Source organism: Larus michahellis, chromosome 6 (genome assembly GCF_964199755.1).
Source record: "Larus michahellis chromosome 6, bLarMic1.1, whole genome shotgun sequence".
NCBI classification, from domain to species: Eukaryota; Metazoa; Chordata; class Aves; order Charadriiformes; family Laridae; genus Larus; species Larus michahellis.
In genome coordinates, this window is record NC_133901.1 from 55238055 (window position 1) to 55258803 (window position 20749).

Below are 20749 nucleotides of genomic sequence, written 5' to 3' on the forward strand. Positions count from 1 at the left end.
TTCTGTTCAGTGGTTACTTGAATTTCATGCTAAGCAACCTTATCTGAAAGCTCTAATTTCATCATCGACACTCAGACGAATGAGTTCTTCTATCTGAGATGCATGACAACTCGAAGCATTAACAGCGGGATAATCCTTCTCCATCTCTGAACAAGTACTTGTGGAATAATTCCTTAACTTTTTGAAGAACTGTGAAAACAGTCTCAAATGGGTGAAAAAGATTTTGGAGCACTGAGTCTTACGCTCAGAGGAAAAGGGAGTGCAGCAGAATTTAAAACAAAAATCTTTAAAGCACAGAATTCAACAAACTTCACACTGTTGAGTAGAATCTCTTGGAAAGATCAGATATAAAGGAACATAAAACAAGAAACATATAACAAACATAAATTTAACAAACCTAAAACAAACATAATAACAAAATAGCTGTGTTTCAACACAGCTAGAAAATCATCTTGCTCTGAAGGAGATTTGAAAACTCCGCTACCAAAACCAAATATGTACCACTGTGATTTCAAAAACCAGAAGCATCAACTCAATTCTCCGGTTATACTACTCTGAGTTAATAACTACAGCTGCTAAATGAATCAATTCTTTGCCCCTTATCAGATCATCATCAAATTAGAGCTAAATTTGTTTAAAGCTAATAAAAATTACACATCTTAACCACATTCTCTCAATTTTTAATCATCAAAATTTCTCTAGTGCAACTGCTGCAGAGTGCCTGATTATCTAAACAAATAGGAAGAGTGTAATTCTAACTTTCTTACAAGATTGCATTTTCACTGCAGGAAATTCAGCTGAAAACATAACAAGGGAAGATGAACCATAAGCCAGGCAAAACTTTAAAAATTAAAATGTAAGGAATTCCTGTTAGAAGAAATGAAACAAAGACTGTAAACACCTCCAACACATAAAACCAGAAAATGCCATTCAGTAAAGCAAAATAAACAAAGTAACCTTCTTGATCAACAGTGAGAATTACTATGATAAAATTAAAGTGCCCTGTAAAAACAAGGGATAAAAAAGGCAGAAAGGAATCCTAGATGAGAGAGCAGACTTCTTTAACAGCTTAAGCAGTATCAGCTGAGCAGGATCGCTTTCCTGCAGTTTCACAAACACATTTTCATTTAGTCGACTTGCAAGACTTGTTCAGAAAAGCATTGGTCAAACCCCTACACCATCCTCAGTATCTCATGTTCACTATATCCATCAGGATTAATTTTTTTTTCCATTCATAGAGTCTACTGAAAATTTTCCACCTTGAAGTGAAATGTGAAACCAAGCAACTGAACAGCAGCTGAAACCTGTCTCAGACATGCAGAAATAAAATCCGAGATGCGAGGGGCATGGTTTAATTGAGCAGCAAGTCTGTTTACCTTTTCATCTGGCAATGACTGGCAATAACTTGCACTATGCACATGGTGATTTGGCTTCCACAGGTGATCCCTCCATCAATTTGTGATGATTCCACACGTGATCCCTACATCCTCCTTTGCGTGATTACCAGCTTATGGAAAAGGGGGTGTCTTATTTAATGTGAAAACACCAGAAATCTCAATACTCCTTTCCAGCTTCTGTACATACTACCTTTTTCTAATTTCATTCTACCTTCAGTTTAGTCCTAAACTGAACTGCTATGAAGGAACGCACACACTGGACACGACACAAAAAGACAAGGGCAAGTAACAGATTTGTCTCTTTCAAGCGCAACCAAGTGTCTGGCAAGTTACCTCAGTATTTAATATGGGAATTAAGTGAGCCTACTAATGCATCGGTCTTGCCACAAGATCAGAACTGCCCCACTCAGCACCACCAAGGATCTCGTACAGATCTGCAGTGAACAGCACGTAGCATATTCACAGCACTGCCCACATGTTCTCTGTGTGTTTGAGCAATTAATCATTCAGATCCTTTGAAACACCTGCAGCTTAAAACTGGGAAATAATTTAGCCATCATCCCATTTCAAGGCTTTGTCCACCTTTGAAGATTTTGTGGTTCCCCTGGACTCAATGCCATCATTCATATCGTCATTTTATCCTTTAACAAGTTCTCAAGTTCTACACACACATCTTCATTCACGTGGGTTCTCCTTAGTCAATTTACACCATTTCTCCTCAGTTGATAGAGTAAGTTCCCTCACTAAGGCCACCCAGGGTTAAATATGTTGGAAAATAACCGGAGGATCTTCTACAGATCAGGACTCTACTTAGAGTCCTGCAAACACAAGTGAAGAAGCAGAAGTGGAGAGGTTTTGTGCGCAATGAATCTCAATTACAAATCATTTTAAAAATATTGCAAATGGTGTTTCTGTTAAAATATGAATGCAAGTCATTGTTATCAAAATACAAATAAACACAGGGAAAATGATTGTATTTCCTGTCATTTGCCAATCACTTCTGTGACCTTAAACTGATAATACAAAATTGAATGCTTACATACATTGTTACTGTTCTGAGAACTTGGTTATCACATTGAAAATCTGTCACTTTGAAACATGAACTCTTTGCAACTCTTAAAAAGTCAACAGTAACCTGGGGCTACAAACTAACAGAATTTGGAAACATGGTATATTCCCTCCATTCTAGCTTTTATCAAACCTTCTTTTCAAAGAACCATTATCACAAATAAACTCAGTATATGAGCAGGAAAAATTACATTATTTGAAAGCCAGATGAGTTCTGTGAAGGGAAAGTAGGAAACTGATGGCAGGCCTTCACTTGCAAAAAAACATCCAACCACACATTCACAATGGCAAACCAGTGATACAATTGGGTGTTTCATGCCCTGATCCCATTCTCTTCCCACTACACCTGTGCAAGATGCTTTCAGAGATGCTACCTTGACCAAAGGATACTGTTTGCCTAAGTCAGTTGCTTCAAGCCTTTAGAAGTTAATGCCTTAGCCAGCCAGCCAGCCACCAGCCCAGCCCTACAGCAGGTTGACTCTTCCAGACTAGTGGTCAGGGTTCGGACATCACAGCATGTCAACCACGCTCCACACCCTGCCTGGAGCACCATCTATGCCTCCCAGCAAGGCCTCTCTCCTTGCACTAGGACCCAAGCTCCAGCAGCAATAGAAACCAGCACATCTGTTTCTACAGAAGCAGGTTTATTTACCTGGACACTGCAACAACAAGTACCAATTCAGATGATCTACAAGCCTTAGCTCAGTGGCTTGTAAATGAGTGACAGTTCAGCCTCGAGGAAAGGACCGTTTCCCAAATATCCTAACACCATTATCTCTCATCCTCCCTTTTCCTAAAGTACTACCAGAGAGGTTAGCATCACAAGGCAGAAAGCCCTGCCCCTCCAGCAGGAATGTCCTGGCAATCCCCTTTCTTACCTAGTTCCAGTTAACAACAAGGCAGCCTTCCCACCTGAGCTCATCTAGCATTTGTGCCCAGCATGAAACCGTGCCTTTAAGGGACTTGAAGTGGCACAACGATAAATATTTCAACAAACTGCAATTTCACTTTGCCATGAGAAACTGTCACCTTGCCAAAGTTTTAAAATTACTCTGGACCAGGCTATACAATGAGGAACAAGAACACCTCAGGTTCCTCGTCTTCATTGTTCTTCCTCACGGAATTTTTCTTGTGTGAGCACCCAAGGCTTCTCTCATTTCCCTTTCTCTCACTGACTGCATTAGCTGTAATTCTAGCCACACTGGTGAGAACAGAATCTGTAATAAAAATATTTCTGACTACTAAAATGTCTGATGGTATGTTAGAGGCGCATCCATCACTACAGTTTATCTTCTATAAACCCAACCTAACACTTTTATTCACATTATGCTAAGCCACAGTAGTCCTATTAAAAACATTACTTGAGTAATAATTTATATATTATTGCTCAGCTGTCATAACTGCAACAAGAGTGAGTCTGAAACCCCAGTATATGTTTCAAATACAAATGAAAAGCTAATCTGTATGTGAACAACAGTTCAGTCTTTTGTCAATCTATGCATTTACACTTTAGTCCTAGAAAAGCAAAGAAAAATATTTCAAATGCTGAAGACTAACATTAAATTACTGCACCACTCTTGCACTTTCTCAAAATACATTTTCTTTGTATACCATTCCTGACCTATTCATACCATGCATTCAGGAATCATATTTAGTCTCTTATTATTTTTACTACCTCTTTTGAACACCTGTTATTTCATCTGCATATTATTATCGTGCCTAATAGAGAATTCAAGAGAAAAAAAAATTTGCTTAGAGGGTAATTAGTTATCGGCTTGAGAAAGATGGCATTTTCAGAAGACTATTGATCAAGCAACTCTGAAAATACATGAAACAATTTCTATACTACTAATGCTGTTCTAACGTTTCTAGATATTAAGCAGTGACACAGAAAACAGCACTACACAAATACAGCAAACAATCTGACTCATTCAAGCCATGAAGTAATCTCTACCACTGTGGCTCTTCCCAGAATTAAACATGCAAGCCGCAAGTCACCATACAACTGCAAATTATTTTTTCACAATGCTGCAAGGTATTTATTATGTTAACATAAGAGGTCATTACCAACATAATAAATTGTAAGCAATCGTTTTAAATAAATGTTTTAATATTTTAAAAGTCTTGTAGGCATCATTGTAATTGACATTATAAATACTAGTAATTCAATCTTATTCAATAAATAAATAGGATGGAAATACACCCAGGGTCAAAATTAGGAGGTTTCTTTTATAACATACCATCACGTCTTCTAAGATAAATGGAACAAAACACAGAGAAAACTATAGGCTCACAGCAACTTCCATGTTCCTTAAGCTCCAGTTGCATTTCTTTAACAACTTAACTTATTTGAAAGAGAAACATGCCTGATGATCAATATAGCATGACTCCATGTATGATTATGACACGTTTCGGTGATCCTTCATTTGAGGATCTTTAAAATTATTGCAACGAATATCTATACCCTTGTTGAGCAAATGCAGATTTATTTGCTTTTCTTCGTTATCTTTTAGAGCCTCTATGAAAGTAGCCCATTAAACATTTCTGACTACTTGTGAGATTCCTTGTGAGATTTAGAACCTGCGGCTTATAATTCTGCATTTGGACTTTACCCTTTCTTTTGGGATAAAACCTTCAGCAAGTGTTCAACTTAAGTGCAGTCATCATAAAACTCGCTCTCGGGTAGTACAGTCAAGCTCCTTGCTTGAAGAATAATAATAATTTGGAATTCTAAACATGAAAGTCTGCTCCCTTGATAAGATGGAACTTTATCCCAGATTTTTAGTCTACTTCAGTCTTCACAATATAGTTAATTGGAATAAGAATGTGTGGCAAAAGCTAATTCTATACTTATCTAACTCAAACAATCACTTGTTCAAAGTTTGTTACATTTCTTAAAGGTTCTCGTACTTTCAGCTGAACAGATGGAATGCAATTTTAACACAGTGAAGCTGCTGGTAAAATTAATGGACAAGTATTTCAGAGGATACTTAATGTCCACGTAGAGTATTCAGTAGCCAAAGGTACACCGAAAAACAACAGAACACATGATAACCAAGCATTATATACCTTAGTTACTTCTAGAAGTAACAAATTCTGAATAATCATGATGTCTAAGGAGACGCCAGTTCCAAGAGAAGCTTTTCGTACAGCTGGGGTATTACTAAATATTTGCTCATATATGGATCCTCCACTAATGTGTGAACTCTCAGAACAACTTCTTCAAAGCCAGAATGATTTACAGAACTTCGTTTCTGTACCTAAGTAACATTTGCATGAAATTTGTTGAGTCTTTAGTATATTTGAGATCTGCATTTTTGTAATAAACCTGACTGCTAAAGGCCAAGTTAAAAGTTTGAAGAAAAGACATACAGGCACACAGTGTGACTTTGCAAAGTTGTTTCTGTAAGAAACCAGGCTAAAAAATGCAGTCATAATTTGGAAAAGGACGCTTCCTTCTCTGGAACACCCTTTTTTATTTTGACATAACCAGGAATGTGTGCCAGAGACTCTGCTAGCATCCAAACAACACTGCCTCATTAAAATCTGAAAATGCTACTAGGAAGTCTTGTTGCGTTTTTTTACCCTAAACTAGATACACGTACATTCCAATATTCATATGCCTCAGTAATAACACATTACGTAAAAATGATCATTACGTATATAGGCTACACCTTCTCAGTCAAGCAGAAAGATTAGTTTACATCCATTTGATTGTGCATCCCCGCTCATATCACGTTACTTAATACTTAGCTCAAAAAGGTTCTAGAAGGGATGAGGTGTATATATATGCCTGATGTATGCCCTCAGTTTGAGCAGAGGAGAAGGGAAAGCACCAGAGAGAAAACAGCCAATGCCACAGCTAAAGAAGCCAAAGAACCCAAGCACAAAAGGACTGTAAAAGATAAGGAACCAGCGAATGCATGCTGAAACACTCAAGGTTATTGCTGCTGTAACAGTTAAAGAAGATGAAACTACTACGTTTTCTGTAACGCACTCGGGCATGATAACAACAAACCAACGCTGCAACTAGCACGATATGCAATTTTAACCCAGGATGGGATCATCGTGGATGTCTGTCAGAGGGAGTGTCAGGGCCCTGAGGACACCACGTCCTTAAACGCCATAACCAGCCCCACCTGTGACCGCCACCAACGGGCCCAGGAGCCATTTCAGCTCAGGCTTGTCCCCATGGTCCTGGGCTGAGCTACATCGCTGGCAGCTCTGGGCCCAGGCCCTGTCCTCTGCTGCTCCTCACCTTTCCACCAGACTCATCAGATCAACATGAGACCCCGCTCACTCTCCGGTGCCGGTCTGGGGAGGAGTGGGCAGAGCTGGCCCGTGAGGAGGGAGATGGCCAGCCTCACTGTCAGCCGCAACCGCGCTCTCACCGCAAAGTGTAAAAGGAATTTGAGGGAATAGAATCACCAAGTTAGAAATAATTAGAAATAGTGCGACCAGCAGAAGTAGGGAGCTGATTGTCCCCCTGTATTCAGCACTGGTGAGGCCACACCTTGAGTATTGTGTCCAGTTCTGGGCACCTCAATATGAGAGAGATATCGAAGTGCTGGAGGGCAACGAAGCTGGTGAAGGGCCTGCAGAATAAATCTTATGAGGAGCAATTGAAGGAGCTGGGACTGTTTAGTTTGAGGAAGAGGAGGCTGAGGGGAGACCTCATCACTCTCTACAACTACTTGAAAGGACATTGTAGAGAGGTTGGTGCTGGTCTCTTCTCACAGGTAACTAGTGATAGAACAAGAGGGAATGGGTTCAAGCTGCAGCAGGGTAGGTTTAGGCTGGACATTAGGAAAAAATTCTTCACAGAAAGAGTGGTCAGACACTGGAACAGGCTGCCCAGGGAGGTGGTGGAGTCACCATCCCTGAATGTGTTTAAGACTCATTTAGATGTGGTGTTAAGGGATATGGTGTAAGGGAGAACTTTGTAGAGTGGAGCTGATGGTTGGACTCGATGATCCCAAGGGCCTTTTCCAACCTAAGTGATTCTACAAGTAACACCCGAACAGCACATTGAATATAGACTTTTGCAGGTTGCCAGCAAGGCCAAAAGCGGGGACGAGGAGGTTACTCTGAAACGCTGAATGAAACGCCATCGGGCTGGCACTGAGACAGCAAAGGGAAAGATAAGGAGCAGGCCAAGGCCTGGTAATCAGGCTTCTCTGGGGCAGGATGACAACACTGACTTCATCCCGCTGAGGGGAAAACCCGCAGACTAGATGCAGGAGGCTCACCTGCAGGACTGATCATTCAACAATGACCTTAGCAGGCAGCTAAGCACGTTATGAAGTAATAACTGGCATGAGAAAAGATCCCTGAGGGGAGGCAAAGCAGCGATGAAAACTAATGGTCTGTGCAACTTACAGTTTTAAACAAAACAACAGCTGATGCTAGCAACGCTCCTCTGTGTGCAACAGAAACCTATGTAATGTTTCAAAGCAGCGTAGAAACAAAAACATGGTTCAAGACAGTTTGTAAGGCGATGCACCATCACCGGTCGAGTTCATTGATGATACGTAGACAAAGTGTTTTTAAATGGTAACCCACTGAGGATATTATCGCCTGTACTGGACTCACAAGGTACAACAGGCAGTCTCAAACTCTCCATTTTCACAACTAATATCTTGCATACTATATGGAGTTATTTGCTTTGCTTTCCCACAGGTCACTGTCTGCTTGTTACGAAGCCAACAAGGAAGAAGCAGATCATGTGTGAGGACTGAGGTGAGGAGGAAAAAAACATATGTATACATCTAGAATAAAGTTCACTGATAACAGTAGATGGCCTATTAAGAAACAACATATAAAACCAGCATACGTAAATGAAAGCAGACTAACCTGTCCTTTGAGAATTCAAATTAAATTTTGTTCATCAATCTTCTTAGGCACGCTACCACCACACCTCAAAACAGTTACCTCCTGCTCCTGCAGATCTTTTTCATTTCCGTCTTTTCCAAATCAGTTGGCATGCCTGAAGTTCTAGGGCTTTTTTTTTTTTTTAAGTCAGTAGTCCTCTTATTTTATTATGAACTTACCTTGCAAACCTTTAAGTGCCTCCTTAGACCTGCTCTTTTGCTTCTGACACACTCAAACCCCCTGTAAATTCAAAACACCTTCTTATTGACTTCCAAAGCTATCAAAAATTATTTATTGATTACTTCTTTCACTTTTTACCTACCTTTAAAAAAAATAAAATCAGTAGAATGAAATTTAGTTTAGGAAAGGTAAGTTTTACCATCAAAATCTACTGTAGACCTCTCAAAGTCTTTGACAAACTTAGAACAGTTCCTGATAGTAATCTGAGAACAGGTTAAATTAGAAACAGACAGCACACTCCCCACACTAAGGTCTTCATGGATTCTGTATAGTTTTCTGGCTTTATTAACTATTCATTAATGCTGGCTGGTTTTATTTTAGCATTCTAATGCTGTTATAAAAGCAAAAACAGCTATGGAAGTAATAACGCTAATAGTACTATAATGTTTCACCATACTTTTGAAAACACAATGTATGCATTTCATCACTTCTTATTTTCCATGCGACCTCTCTGAAAAATAAAAACTATACTCACTACAGAACATATGCCATAACTATAAAGAAAAAGTCAACAGTCAGATGTACATTGTTTATGTAACTGTGTAACAGTTGTACATAATTCAGGTGTGCATAATTATTACCTATAATAACTACAAAACCCAAAACACTTGCTTGGTTTTCATGATCCACTCACCAGAAAAAATTACATTGCAACCTCTATATAGTCTGAGGTACAGTTACGGTAAGAAGAATGTGCAAGAGGTATTATTACTATACTACTTTTAAACTCAAGATTCTGATTTTTAATGCTTTAAATTCTACTATTTGACAATAATGAATTAAATATTTTAAAACCATACCAGTACATATTTTAAAAATAAGCCTAAATTTTACTGATAATTCCCTTCATAACTCAATATTCTTACTTTATTTTATATAGTCTCACATCATTCAATGGACTGTTAGATTATCTGAATATGGAAAGTTTTAAAACCCTGTATGGGAGAGGGCCAGGTACTGGAAGTGTCTACACCCACACACACACTAAATATTACGATACTAGATGACAACATCATCTATGCTCTTTTTATTATACACTTATATGTACATCAAATATTAAACAAAAATGAAGCAAGCAGGTCTTTAGATTTAGTAGAAAGAATATCAGAGACAAGCCACATGCTTAAAAACTGTATTACTGTAGAGATGGAATTTTTTTGTTGATATTTAAGACTGTAATTAGAGAAGAAAAAAAGTACAGTCAAACTGATAATCAGAAGAAAAAGCCCAGGTTGATCTATACAAGTTCTCTGCAGTTTAGAGTTCTTTTCCTGGGGGCTTTGGGCCACATCTAGCAAGCAAGAGACAGACACGTCTTACCAAGAACAGGTCAGGGACTCAATACTTGCATAAATCCGTATGCAGAAAGATCAGAGCTTCCCTTTTTCTTTGACAGAGGAAGGGCCCCAGCTTTCATGCTTTTCTGGCAAGTAGAGGGAACATGGCCAACTTTCTTTGCATTCGCTGGCCAAGAGCTGAGACAGTCTCTGTCTCAATTCGAACTTTAAAACCTTTATTGGGATGCGTATGGTTGCTAACAGAATAGAGCTTTACTGTAAGCAAAATGGGTAAGGCAGGAGAACCAGGAGACAGAGGCTATTGGGTTTTTTTTTAATTATCCATTGATTTCATCAAGTCAAACGCACCTGAAATGTTTGGGAGAGCTTTGGTAAGGATAAATTCAAGCAACAACAGCAAGTGAAGGGGCTTTTTAATTTTATTTTGTTTGGGGCTTTCTGCTCTTCTCAAGAGTGCCCTCAGAGTTCAAGGGAACACAGAAAAGCTGATAAAAGACTGAGAATGGCATTATAAAGCAAAACAAAAATATCTAGGGCACCATGTCAAGTCAGAGTAAGGCACATGAGTTTAGAGCAGAGTGACTCACGTATAGATGAGATACTTTATTGACCATCACAGCTCCCATGCTGTCATACGAAACAATTTTGCCTCGCTTTAAATCTGTGCACACACCATACCAAACTATTTTGCCTTGCCTTAAATCTGCAGACACACCTTCCTCAAATATTTTTACAGCACTCTCAGTAACTCATAAGTCAACTCCATGCAGCTTTCTATAAAGCACACGGTTGAGATGAAGTTCAGGGGTGCATAGAAGCTGTTACCTGGGATAATACTGTGCTGTACTATTAAAACTGTGGTACATTATCTTTTGTCTTCAGAAATTTTAACCTCAGTAACAAATTCTATGTACTTAGACAATGGGACACCTGACTGTTAAAGATGAACGTTTACATTATCAACTTGCATAATATAATAAAGCGCATATGGAACAAAATGAGGGGATGACACAAGGTTTTTTGGCAAAATAGAACGACATTTGCAAATTTTAAGAGAAGATGCAAACTTGCCTCTTCTGAAGAGGTGGACTCGAAGACCTCCTGAAAACCATTTACTGTCTACACATTCTCTACCATTCCTATGCCTATCAGGTAACAAAACTCCAAACAGATGTTATGACCTGAATCCTGAAAGATAATTCAGGCAGGCATAGTAGTCTAACACTATACAGCCATTTCAAAGATCTTACTGCATATTTTTTAGATTTTTCTAAAAGCTAGTTTTTCTAAAATTTTAGTTTTTCTAGAAGCCCCTAGTCGTACCGTTATATAATTATTCATAATCTCAGCTTTAAAAACGGAACATTTAGTTATAAAAACAAGGGGAAAATGGGAACAATAAAGGCTTAAGTATTTTAAGACAAAAAGGAAGGTTCCCCATTTATTACTTTTAAGCCAAACTAATCATTGAAAGGGAAGGATAAGGAGAATTTGGAACTTGATGCACTGAACAGCTGGTGCTGACAACACAGTTTTCAGAGTAAAATCATTTTGTTGGCATGGCCCCCAAATGGACTTGATTGGAGTGACTAGAAAAACCTGTGAAAATAGATTCCAATCGTAGATATTATCCACTTATGAATATCACAAATTACCCATTTTTTTTTCTGATTCTACCAGAGAAATCTACAATTTTAGTACTTCCTTATCTTGGAAAAGTTGGAAGGACCATTTCCATCACAAATTATTGCTGATTTCCAAGAAATTCCTATTCCTTTATACAAATGAATCTACAAAAATTTAATGAAGACTTTATATTTTCCCTGATCTCCTCAAGTCATTGTTATCTCCTATTACACAGAAATAAGAAGTTTTAAGACGCAGGGTTCCAGAATTTGCTGCATGAACATATTCACAACAAGCAAAACATTCTTCCAAAAAAACGCTCATAACTGAGTGACACAGAAATTCAGTTAAAAATAAACATTTGCCATAGCTCAGAATTTGCTGGACCAAGAAAAATTTCATCTGACGGCTAAAAAAAAAAAAAGCATTTAATAATGCAGTAATAAGAGATTCATAAACCCCTCTTACTCATGGCCCTAAACTAACATTTTAAAACAATGTTCTTTCTTTATAGCAAATTCAAAACGTTTCCATAACTAGATATAAATAAATTTAACCTGTGCAACTAGATTGGTAGTTGACAATATCTGCTTAACACAAACAAGAAAGAACAGTATTAACATTATACTCTTTATAGCAAAATAGGTGACTAAAGCTAGATTTTTCATGGCCACAATGTTCTGATACCAGGGTACTATGTTTATACCTAACTTTAATTTTATTTCAGGAAAGCTAGATGAGAATGGAAACAACTGAATAGTGCATTTTTCGGATTAAACTGTATTCCCAAACAAGTTTAAGCTCTAGATCTTCATCTACAAATGTCTTCTGGTTAAGTACCAAGAAGGCTAGTTTGGCTTAGGTAAAAAAGACCCACCTTCTCCTTCACACATCTGGAAAAAAAATTTAAAAAAAAAATTTAAAAAAATAAATCAATAAACATTTCTGTTTCATACTGCAAGTTAGCTCAACCATGTAGTGGAATTTTGAAATACAGTCTCTGAAATCTGTTTGAATAGTGGACCAAAAAGCAAATGTATTTTTTACACACATCATAATTCTGCCAACATGGAATAAGTAACGCAATAAAAACAACAGCATCCAATGTTACATGTATTTGGGCTAAGCTAATATTATTTTCAATAGAGGCAAGAAGACTCTATCCAGAAACACCCTGACAGATATAGTATAGATCCAAGGTTTACCGTGCCTTAAAAGAGGAGAATTATATAAAGTCAACATCATGATTTTTCCAAACTTAGGAAACCTCTCAACCTGTCAAATATGAGGTAACACTATCCACGCAGCTGGCATTTTTAAATCTCTGCTTAATTCCTTGCATGGTAACATCTTTCTATTAACTACTCCATAACTTTATCTGTAGCAGAGGCACATTACATAAAATATATACCCAAAACGTAGAAAGGGTATATAGGTTTCTATGACATGGTATAGTTAGAAGAGCCCGTATTTTCAAAGATCTAGAAGGCAAAGAACTGCTTTTAGATATGAGACAGGAGTACAGAACAGAGCAGTTTTAACGCTTAGTAAAGAAAAAGCAGTGCATTTTTCCTTTCTCAGCAAATCACAATAATTCTCCTTTTTCAGAAACACTGCAGACTTCATACAACACTGGGGGAAGACATGTCTGAGCTGTTCGGCAAGATACCGGCTCATCGAGAGCAAAAGCAAAATGCAAAACTGGATGAATTACTGGTTGGCAAGAAGCACTGAGCAGCAATTACTGCCCTCCAACAGCCCTATCTTACAAGAAGAAAGATCATTTTGAAATCAAACAAAACCAAACACAAACAACTGAACCATTAAGTGTACCTATTACATACTGGGAGACATATCAAGACTATTCAAAGGGAGAGTGTATTTAATGTGGATGGTATAACTTGTTAAAATTGTTACACAGTGACAGATGATTAAATAGTGATAGCTACTTTCTGAATTTGTCCTACAAAAATAAAATAAATAAAGAAAAAAGCCCTCTAAGTGGACTAACCTATTTAAATTACCCAGGTTAATGATATTGGGAATGCCTCTAAATAGGATCACCATGGAGGTTTTAGTTAATGACACATACGATACCATCCATTTTCTATAATAAGTTTCTCCATATTTCATTTCTATGCCTACCAAAGGCACCAAACTGGAATTCCACTAAAGTGGAATTTCTTGCTTATACTTTGCTGCATAGAGTAACAGCAGATGTATATTCAAATCAATAGTAACAGCAACATTTTGAGTGGTTAAGATTAAAATATTTCCAACATAAGCAGCTGTCCAACTGCTTCATTTTATTGTTTCTATTTTTGTTGTCTCGTCCATAAATTCACTATTAAGAAAAGCAAAAACAAACAAAAAAGGTGCAACCACAATGAAGCAAAGGTAATTATGCAAGATTCTCCCCTTTTTGTATGTCCCCTTTGCTCTTTCGGGAAAAAATGCAAACAACAGACTACTCACAAAAGTAACAGCTACACTGAAAAATTTTGAGGGCTCTGACGGAGACACATTAAGCAATATTTTTCATCTAAAAAAATGCAGGAGTACCACAATATGAAAGATTTCAAGAAGCATTATAATCTGCTTGGTGCTCTTTGACACCTTTGCCACTCAAGATGTGACAGAAAAGCAGCCCACGGCACAGCTAAAGAGCAAACGCAAATTACAGAACCAAACAGGGAGGCAGCCTGTTTGCCTGCCTCTCCTGCAGTCAGAAATCCAGCAGGCTGGAGCCTTGGATAGATGTTCCTCTACTTCTACTGCTTCCCATAAGCCTGTTGAACTAAAACAGGTGCACACAGAGTGTGCTTTTGAAGCTTTCACAAGAAATACCTGCAGTTAGATTATTTTCCCACAGCTTTCGGTACAAACAATGCATATGCTCACAGAACTTCTGATGTATTTGAGTCATCGAAAGTGTGAATTCTTCTAGTAAAAGTTAGAAAAATACTAACCAATTCTTAGAAACCTCTGCCCACCAATGAAACAATCTGATTACAAATGCATTTTAGCATGCTTGGCCAAACTGAACAATAACTAACTAGTTGAAAATACACCTTTGAAACACGTCAGAGTATGAAAGTTACCTAAAATTAGACCAGAAGCAGAATACTGTGTTCAGAGGGCAATTCAGCCTGGATATTAAAACACCGGGTTTTCTTTTTCCCTTGCAATTTGGTACACAGCTGCAATCCAAAGCAATCATAGCAACCCTAAAGGAATTAAAAAGGAGGCATTCACATCAAGAAAGTTCCTCAAGAGGAACTCTACAGGTTGCTCTTTAATGTGAACTGTCGGTAGTGCACAAAGCAGTAGCTACTCTGCTACATGACCCCTTTTTATCTTGCTAAATTCCAAAGGGAAACCTAGTTGGGTTTCCCCAAATACTGCTGAAAGATACTTGCACAGCTACAGAAAGAAATTAACCTAATCCGAGCAACAGAGTTTTGTACTTGGAGTAAAGGAATGCATTATGAAAACGTTAGAAAGGAGATGCAGTGTAACAAAACCTCAAATACCAGAGATCCCTGCAGCAGCATTCTTGCTGTATGCTGTAGCACAGACAGAGAAAAATACCGTGGGAGGAGAGGTCTCACATCAGAGCATTGTCTGAAACAGCAGACAGCAAGGTCCTGCTACACAAGGCAAGGTCAATGCAACTGGAGAGTCATCTGTTTAAGAAAACACACTATTATTAGATGCAAGTTATGCAGCACTTGTGCATACTAATAGTGTAAAACCATTACACCAAAAATAAATGTTTTCAAACGGTAGCTTCGACTTTGAACTCGATGTTTCAAGTTTTTGTGTCTCATTTAAAACATTCAAATGAGTAACACAAAGAATATTGAAAATACCTAAAATTTTTTAATTACTTATGAAATGGTACAACAGTTGAAAAATACAATAAGATATTTATTTCTAATGAGGTGGCTCCACTGAAAACGTCGTAACAAATTATCAAATATTACTTACTGTTAGCAATGTAGAATAAAAAGTATCCCAAAGTGGACAGCCTGTTTAAACTATTATGATAGGCCTCAGACTACTGTGAGTAAAATATTATGGTCAATATACTGGCCTACAGAATGCGCTTCCTTGTACAAGACTCGAGCCTGCACAGTCTCCATACTCGAAAGTTACGCTGGAGTACGTAAGAGTTTCGGATGTAAAGAAGGCAAAAGGCAGCTCCCTGGGGCATGTCCCATACTCCCCGAGGTACGTGCCCCTGCTGCTTTAAATCATTCACTGAAGGAGCTGATATTACCTGCGGCACCATCACTGACGCTTGATAAACTGGGGAAATGTAGCAGGCTCTGGAAGAAGTGTAATTCTGGTGGAGAGTTGAGTCCATTCCTTCTAGCTCTTGTAGTTCACCAGTTTCCACTAACTGACGGAACATCTAGCTTTTGTTTGAACATGTTGCATTATTTATGAATGACTGGGCAGTTAAGAAGAGAGTATTGTGGATGGCCTAGTTTAAAATCAGTGACATTAATGAAGTCTTGCAGAGAGATGTCAGCACGACAGAGTATATGAAACCACCAAGGACATGGCTTTGATCCCACAGTGACATATTTACAAATTAACTCCATTGTTTCACATACAATCAAAATTCTGTGTCTCACAAACAGAAGAAAAAGATTAGAGAGCTCCCGATACAGGAAATGCAAAGAAAAACTGTCATCACTTTATCCTCGGATCTTAAACATGAGCCTCATTTCAGTAGATGGACGTTTTGCTCAAAAAAAAAAAAAAAATAGAAGGGTGAAATATGACCAATATCTGGCAGAACCATGACTATGGAAACCCCACCCACAGGCAGATATACGTATAGGTTTGCCAAGACAAACAAAGCAGTATGCAGAGTAAGCTGGACTGCTCTCATATAATATGTACTCAGTCATGTAGGCCCTCAAGTACACGTGCAACAACTCTCTTCTAAATGAGATTAAGAAGGTTAAAGAAGGGACACAATTAACCTAAGGAAAAGCACGGATTTCAGGTTAGCATGCCAATAGCTTTCTAAAAGACAGCCTTGATAAAAAGCATTATTTCACAGTTAATCAGACAGCATTCTCAAAGCACAGACAGCCGTAAACTTGCTGCCTGCAGAATCAAGTGATAGCCATTACTCAAATGGAACCATCAATGGCTGCACTGTGAACAGGCGTGGGAGTAAGTCTGTCCACACTGGAGCTGCGTGATTCGTTCCAATGTTTCAGTTACTGGCATTTTCAAAAAGTATATAAAAGGAAAAAAAAGATGCAAATTATTGCTAATAACACTATCATTGTCATTTATAAAGTTTACAGCTCATAGTCATGAGCCAACATCCGTTTTGCAGTAGGTGCTGTACAAACAGAAAACAAAACAACAACCCTTGTTCAGAAGTGCCATCTTCAGTGTTTTAAAAGAAGAAAATATTAAAGAAATACTTTTGTAAATATGCAGGTAAATTAAGCTGTTCACTAGAAACCACTTCATTTTAACATTTAATGAAAAATCCCGATGCAAATCAAGGACTTCTAATGATATAATAGATTAATTGCTTTTTGCCTCCTTTACAATTCAAGTCTTCCTTTAACTAATTCTCGTTTCAAATCCACAAACTATTGCTAAATTACAGCTGCTCTTCTACAGAAAAGAAGAGCTGCTAACTTGAGCTAATGTTTCCAACCACGATAAGTTTACCACAATCCTTTATGAACAGTTACAACTGTCAGTTTCCAATACTGGATTTCAGTGCAGGTTCTGGTCACTGGATCTTAATATCCGTATTTCTCTTACATAGAACAGCCCTTTGATATACTCTCCACTATGCGTACTTATAAATGGTGTTCAAATTGTTTCACAACATTCTTTTGGATAACCTAAATATAGAGAATTTCTCTTTCTCATTTCACAAATCTCCCAAACCTCAAAAGATATATCATCCCTTTCACGAACTTGTTCTATGATTTGCAGTACATACCATTTTCAGAAATTTTTTATTCTACAGTAGGGCTTTCATGTTTCTTGAACTTAGAAGTTCTACTTTGGGTTTGGTTTTTTTCCTCAGCAAATTATTGAAACTCTGGCTTGAACACCACGCTTTTATTGGTTAAGATGCATCACATTAAATTAATGTGAATTGAGAGGACAGGAACTGCATTTTCTGGTCTGCAGTCACAAAGTCTTAATAACAAACTTTGTACCACATGTGAAAATATGAATGAACATTACAGTATACTAGATTAGTACCTCAATGTGGCAGAACATGAATAAATTCTATTTGGATGACTAAGGAAGATTTTAGTAATCCTTTCTGAATTTATGCACAGGCTGGACATGCTCTTTTACAACTTGGGCATTTCTCTCTGAAGCATTTCCTAATACACAAAATGTTGCGTCTGCTTCTGGTTTCACCTCGTTTGTTTCACTGCTCCCAGATTTGTTCAGGTGTTTTTCATTTTGATTTGAAACGATCACAAACACTGGTTGTTTGCCATGGACTTTTCACAGGATGAGATACCACAGATCAAAGTCGATTATCTGTAGCTGGAAACGGATGACTTCTTAAACTACATAATGGTCACTGCTTTGCAGTAATTTCTAAATGGCTTTTTCATAATTGGAAGGTTCTCTGATCCCCTTTCAAATATACAAATACATAAAACATACAGGACTGAAATATTTAGCAAATGTTGGTCATGTAAGTACAACAGCAAGCCCAATTCCGCTCTTCCCACAAGTGCCTTACTATGAAACACGAAACGTTTGACTGCTCCCTTGAAGTACATCTGATCTTTTATGCATTTCCCCACCACTCTACCCGGCTCTTACGCTGCCTTTATCAGAAGCCCAGTTTGCAGCCACCTGTACAGGCTCTTCTCCATATCACCTGTGCTGGTGGCATCCCAAGAGCGCGCAGCAGAACCCATCAGCATCACACCCAGCCACTTCGGCCCCGATCCTACAAACACTTCAGTGAAACTACTGCTGGAAGTGTTTGCGGACTTAAGAGTCTTTGTAACTCAACCACACTTCACCGAGCGGGCCAAAGAGAAGTCTGGAGCTGGAAGGAATGCATTCGCCCGCCGCCCCTGGGCCCGCAGCACCCACAGAGAGTGCTCAGAGCCGGCAAGAGGGGCTCACTGGGACCCACCGGGGAGAGGAGAGACATCGTCACCCACTTACACCTAGGGACTCTGTCCAACGCCAGCTCTCCCTCCCATCAGCTGCACTGCTCCTGTCACATTACAGTTAGTCAGACTTTAATGTAAAAAAATAACAACTTTTTGTACAATCACAACGGATATAAAAAAGCGAAGAGGGAAAGTGAGGGATGAATCTGTAACCATTGATAGCATGTGGGATAAGGGCAACCCACCCCGATTTGCTTTTGCATTTGGGATTTTCCTGACGCCTCCTCCCCGGAGGCAGAGGGGGAGCCCCCAAGCGAAGGGAGGCCGGGGAGGGCGCGGGAGGCGGGGGGCCGCCAGGTCCTGCCGCCGCCGGCCCGAGGCTCGGAATATGGCCGAAAGCGGAGCCCCCGCCCGCCCCGAGGCACGGCCGCAGCGGGCAGACCCTGCCGGGGCCCTGCCCCTGCGAGCCCCTGGGGGAAGCGCCAGCAGCCGGGGAAGGAGCCCGTGAAAGCGGGCGGGGGTGAGCAGGAGACGCACCTTTCAGCGCCCCCCCGGCATCATCATCTTCTTCTTCTTCTTCTTCCTCCTCCTCTCCTCCTCCTCCTCGGGCCGGCCGGTGACTCCAGCAGCGGCGGGGCCTCGGCGGCGGAGCGGTCTGCAGGACGGGGCCGCCCCCGCCTCGCCAGCGCTCCACGGCCGCCGCTGCCCGGGGCGGCGGAGCGAGCGCGGCGCCTACCGCGACGGGCCGGGGGCGGGGGCTGCGGGCGCGCACCGCCCCGCCGGGCCCGGGCAGGGAGGGAGGGAGGGAGGGAGGTGCCGCGGGGGGCAGCGCCGCCGGCTGACTCAGCCGCGGGGCCGCCGGGGCGGGTTCCCCCGGGACCGCCTCTCCTCGGCGGCGGGGGGCAGGGGGGATTCTCCCGCCGGTCCCTGCCCCGGATCGTCCGAGGCCGGCGGGATGCGGGCGAGCCCGCCGCGGGCAGCTCCTCCGCATCCTGCCCCAAGCGAGGCGAAGCCAGCGCGGGGGGCTCTGCCGCTGACAGGGCTTTGCAGCCCCCCCGCCGCCGCCATGGGTGCGCGCCCCGCAGCGGCACCGCGTCTGCCGGCGCCCCGGGGGGACGCGTGGCCGGGGGCGGCATCCCACCGCCGCCCCGCTCCCTGCCGTTGAACGGCTCCACGTCGTGCAAGTTCGGCGGGTGGCAGTGCCCCCGAACTACCGATTCCACTGATTCTTCCCCCTCCGTCAGTGTGCGTGGCTGCTCGTAAAAGCCCACAGAGGGGGTCCCCGAAGCCGGGGAGCGCACCCCGGGTTCCGTCCCGCCGGGGATCCCCGCGGCAGATCTTCCTCCTACCTCCCGCCTCCGCTCCGCTGGGTAACGGCGCCGGCCCCCGCAGCGGGACCGGCTCCAGCGACACCGCCGTGCGCGCCCTCCGGGCCGGGGCCGGGGCGGGGGCGGGCCGGGCCGCGGCTGCCTCACCGCATCGGAATGTCGGCCCGCGCCCCCCGGCCGGCGGCGGGGCACAAGGTGGTGTGTGTCCCCCCCCTGCAGCCCGGTGCGGGAACAAGGGCCCGATTCGGGAGCGGGTTGAGAAGCGCTGCCGCGGACAAGCCCTGCCCTGGGCTCCGCTGCCAGCCGCGGTCCCCGGGAAGAGGGAGCCGGGGCTGGGGAAGGGGAGGGGGAAACGCTGCGTGGTTTCCACCGGCCCTGCGGAAAAAATACGGTTTCGGTGAACTCGGCATCTTCGCGTGCCATCTTTTCCATGCAGAGTACAACAAGAAGAAAAACAGGCTCATAAACTTTCATTTCAAAGGAGGCGTTCTCATTTTTCTAAACAGGAGAAAGCTGGCCATAGATCACACGCTTTCATTTTGGACATTTTTATGTGAAGGGCACCGATTCTCATAACTAAGGTATGTGGGGATGGTGTCCCAGTACAGGGTTGTAAAACTTACAGTTAATTTACTTTGTTCCTTTCCAGTGTAAGGAACTTGTCATACTATTTTCTAAGGGAAGAACAAATCCGAACGCTTGAAAGTCAGATTTATTACTATACATTCTACCCTGTTACCTCAGCAAACACTCTGCACCTCATTGCAATAATTGTCTTG

The 20749-nt window shown here is 41.1% G+C and overlaps 1 protein-coding gene across 2 annotated transcripts in view; it reads right to left on the reverse strand.

Moving 5' to 3' along the window:
• The window catches only part of PLCE1 (phospholipase C epsilon 1), a 164860-nt gene extending 145470 nt beyond the window's left edge, over positions 1-19390 (reverse strand). For both annotated transcript variants that reach the window (XM_074590283.1, XM_074590282.1), the window contains exon 1: positions 19180-19390. The gene's annotated coding sequence lies outside the window, so the exon portion shown is untranslated. The remainder of the gene's footprint in view (positions 1-19179) is intronic.
• Positions 19391-20749: the final 1359 nt, after the last annotated feature.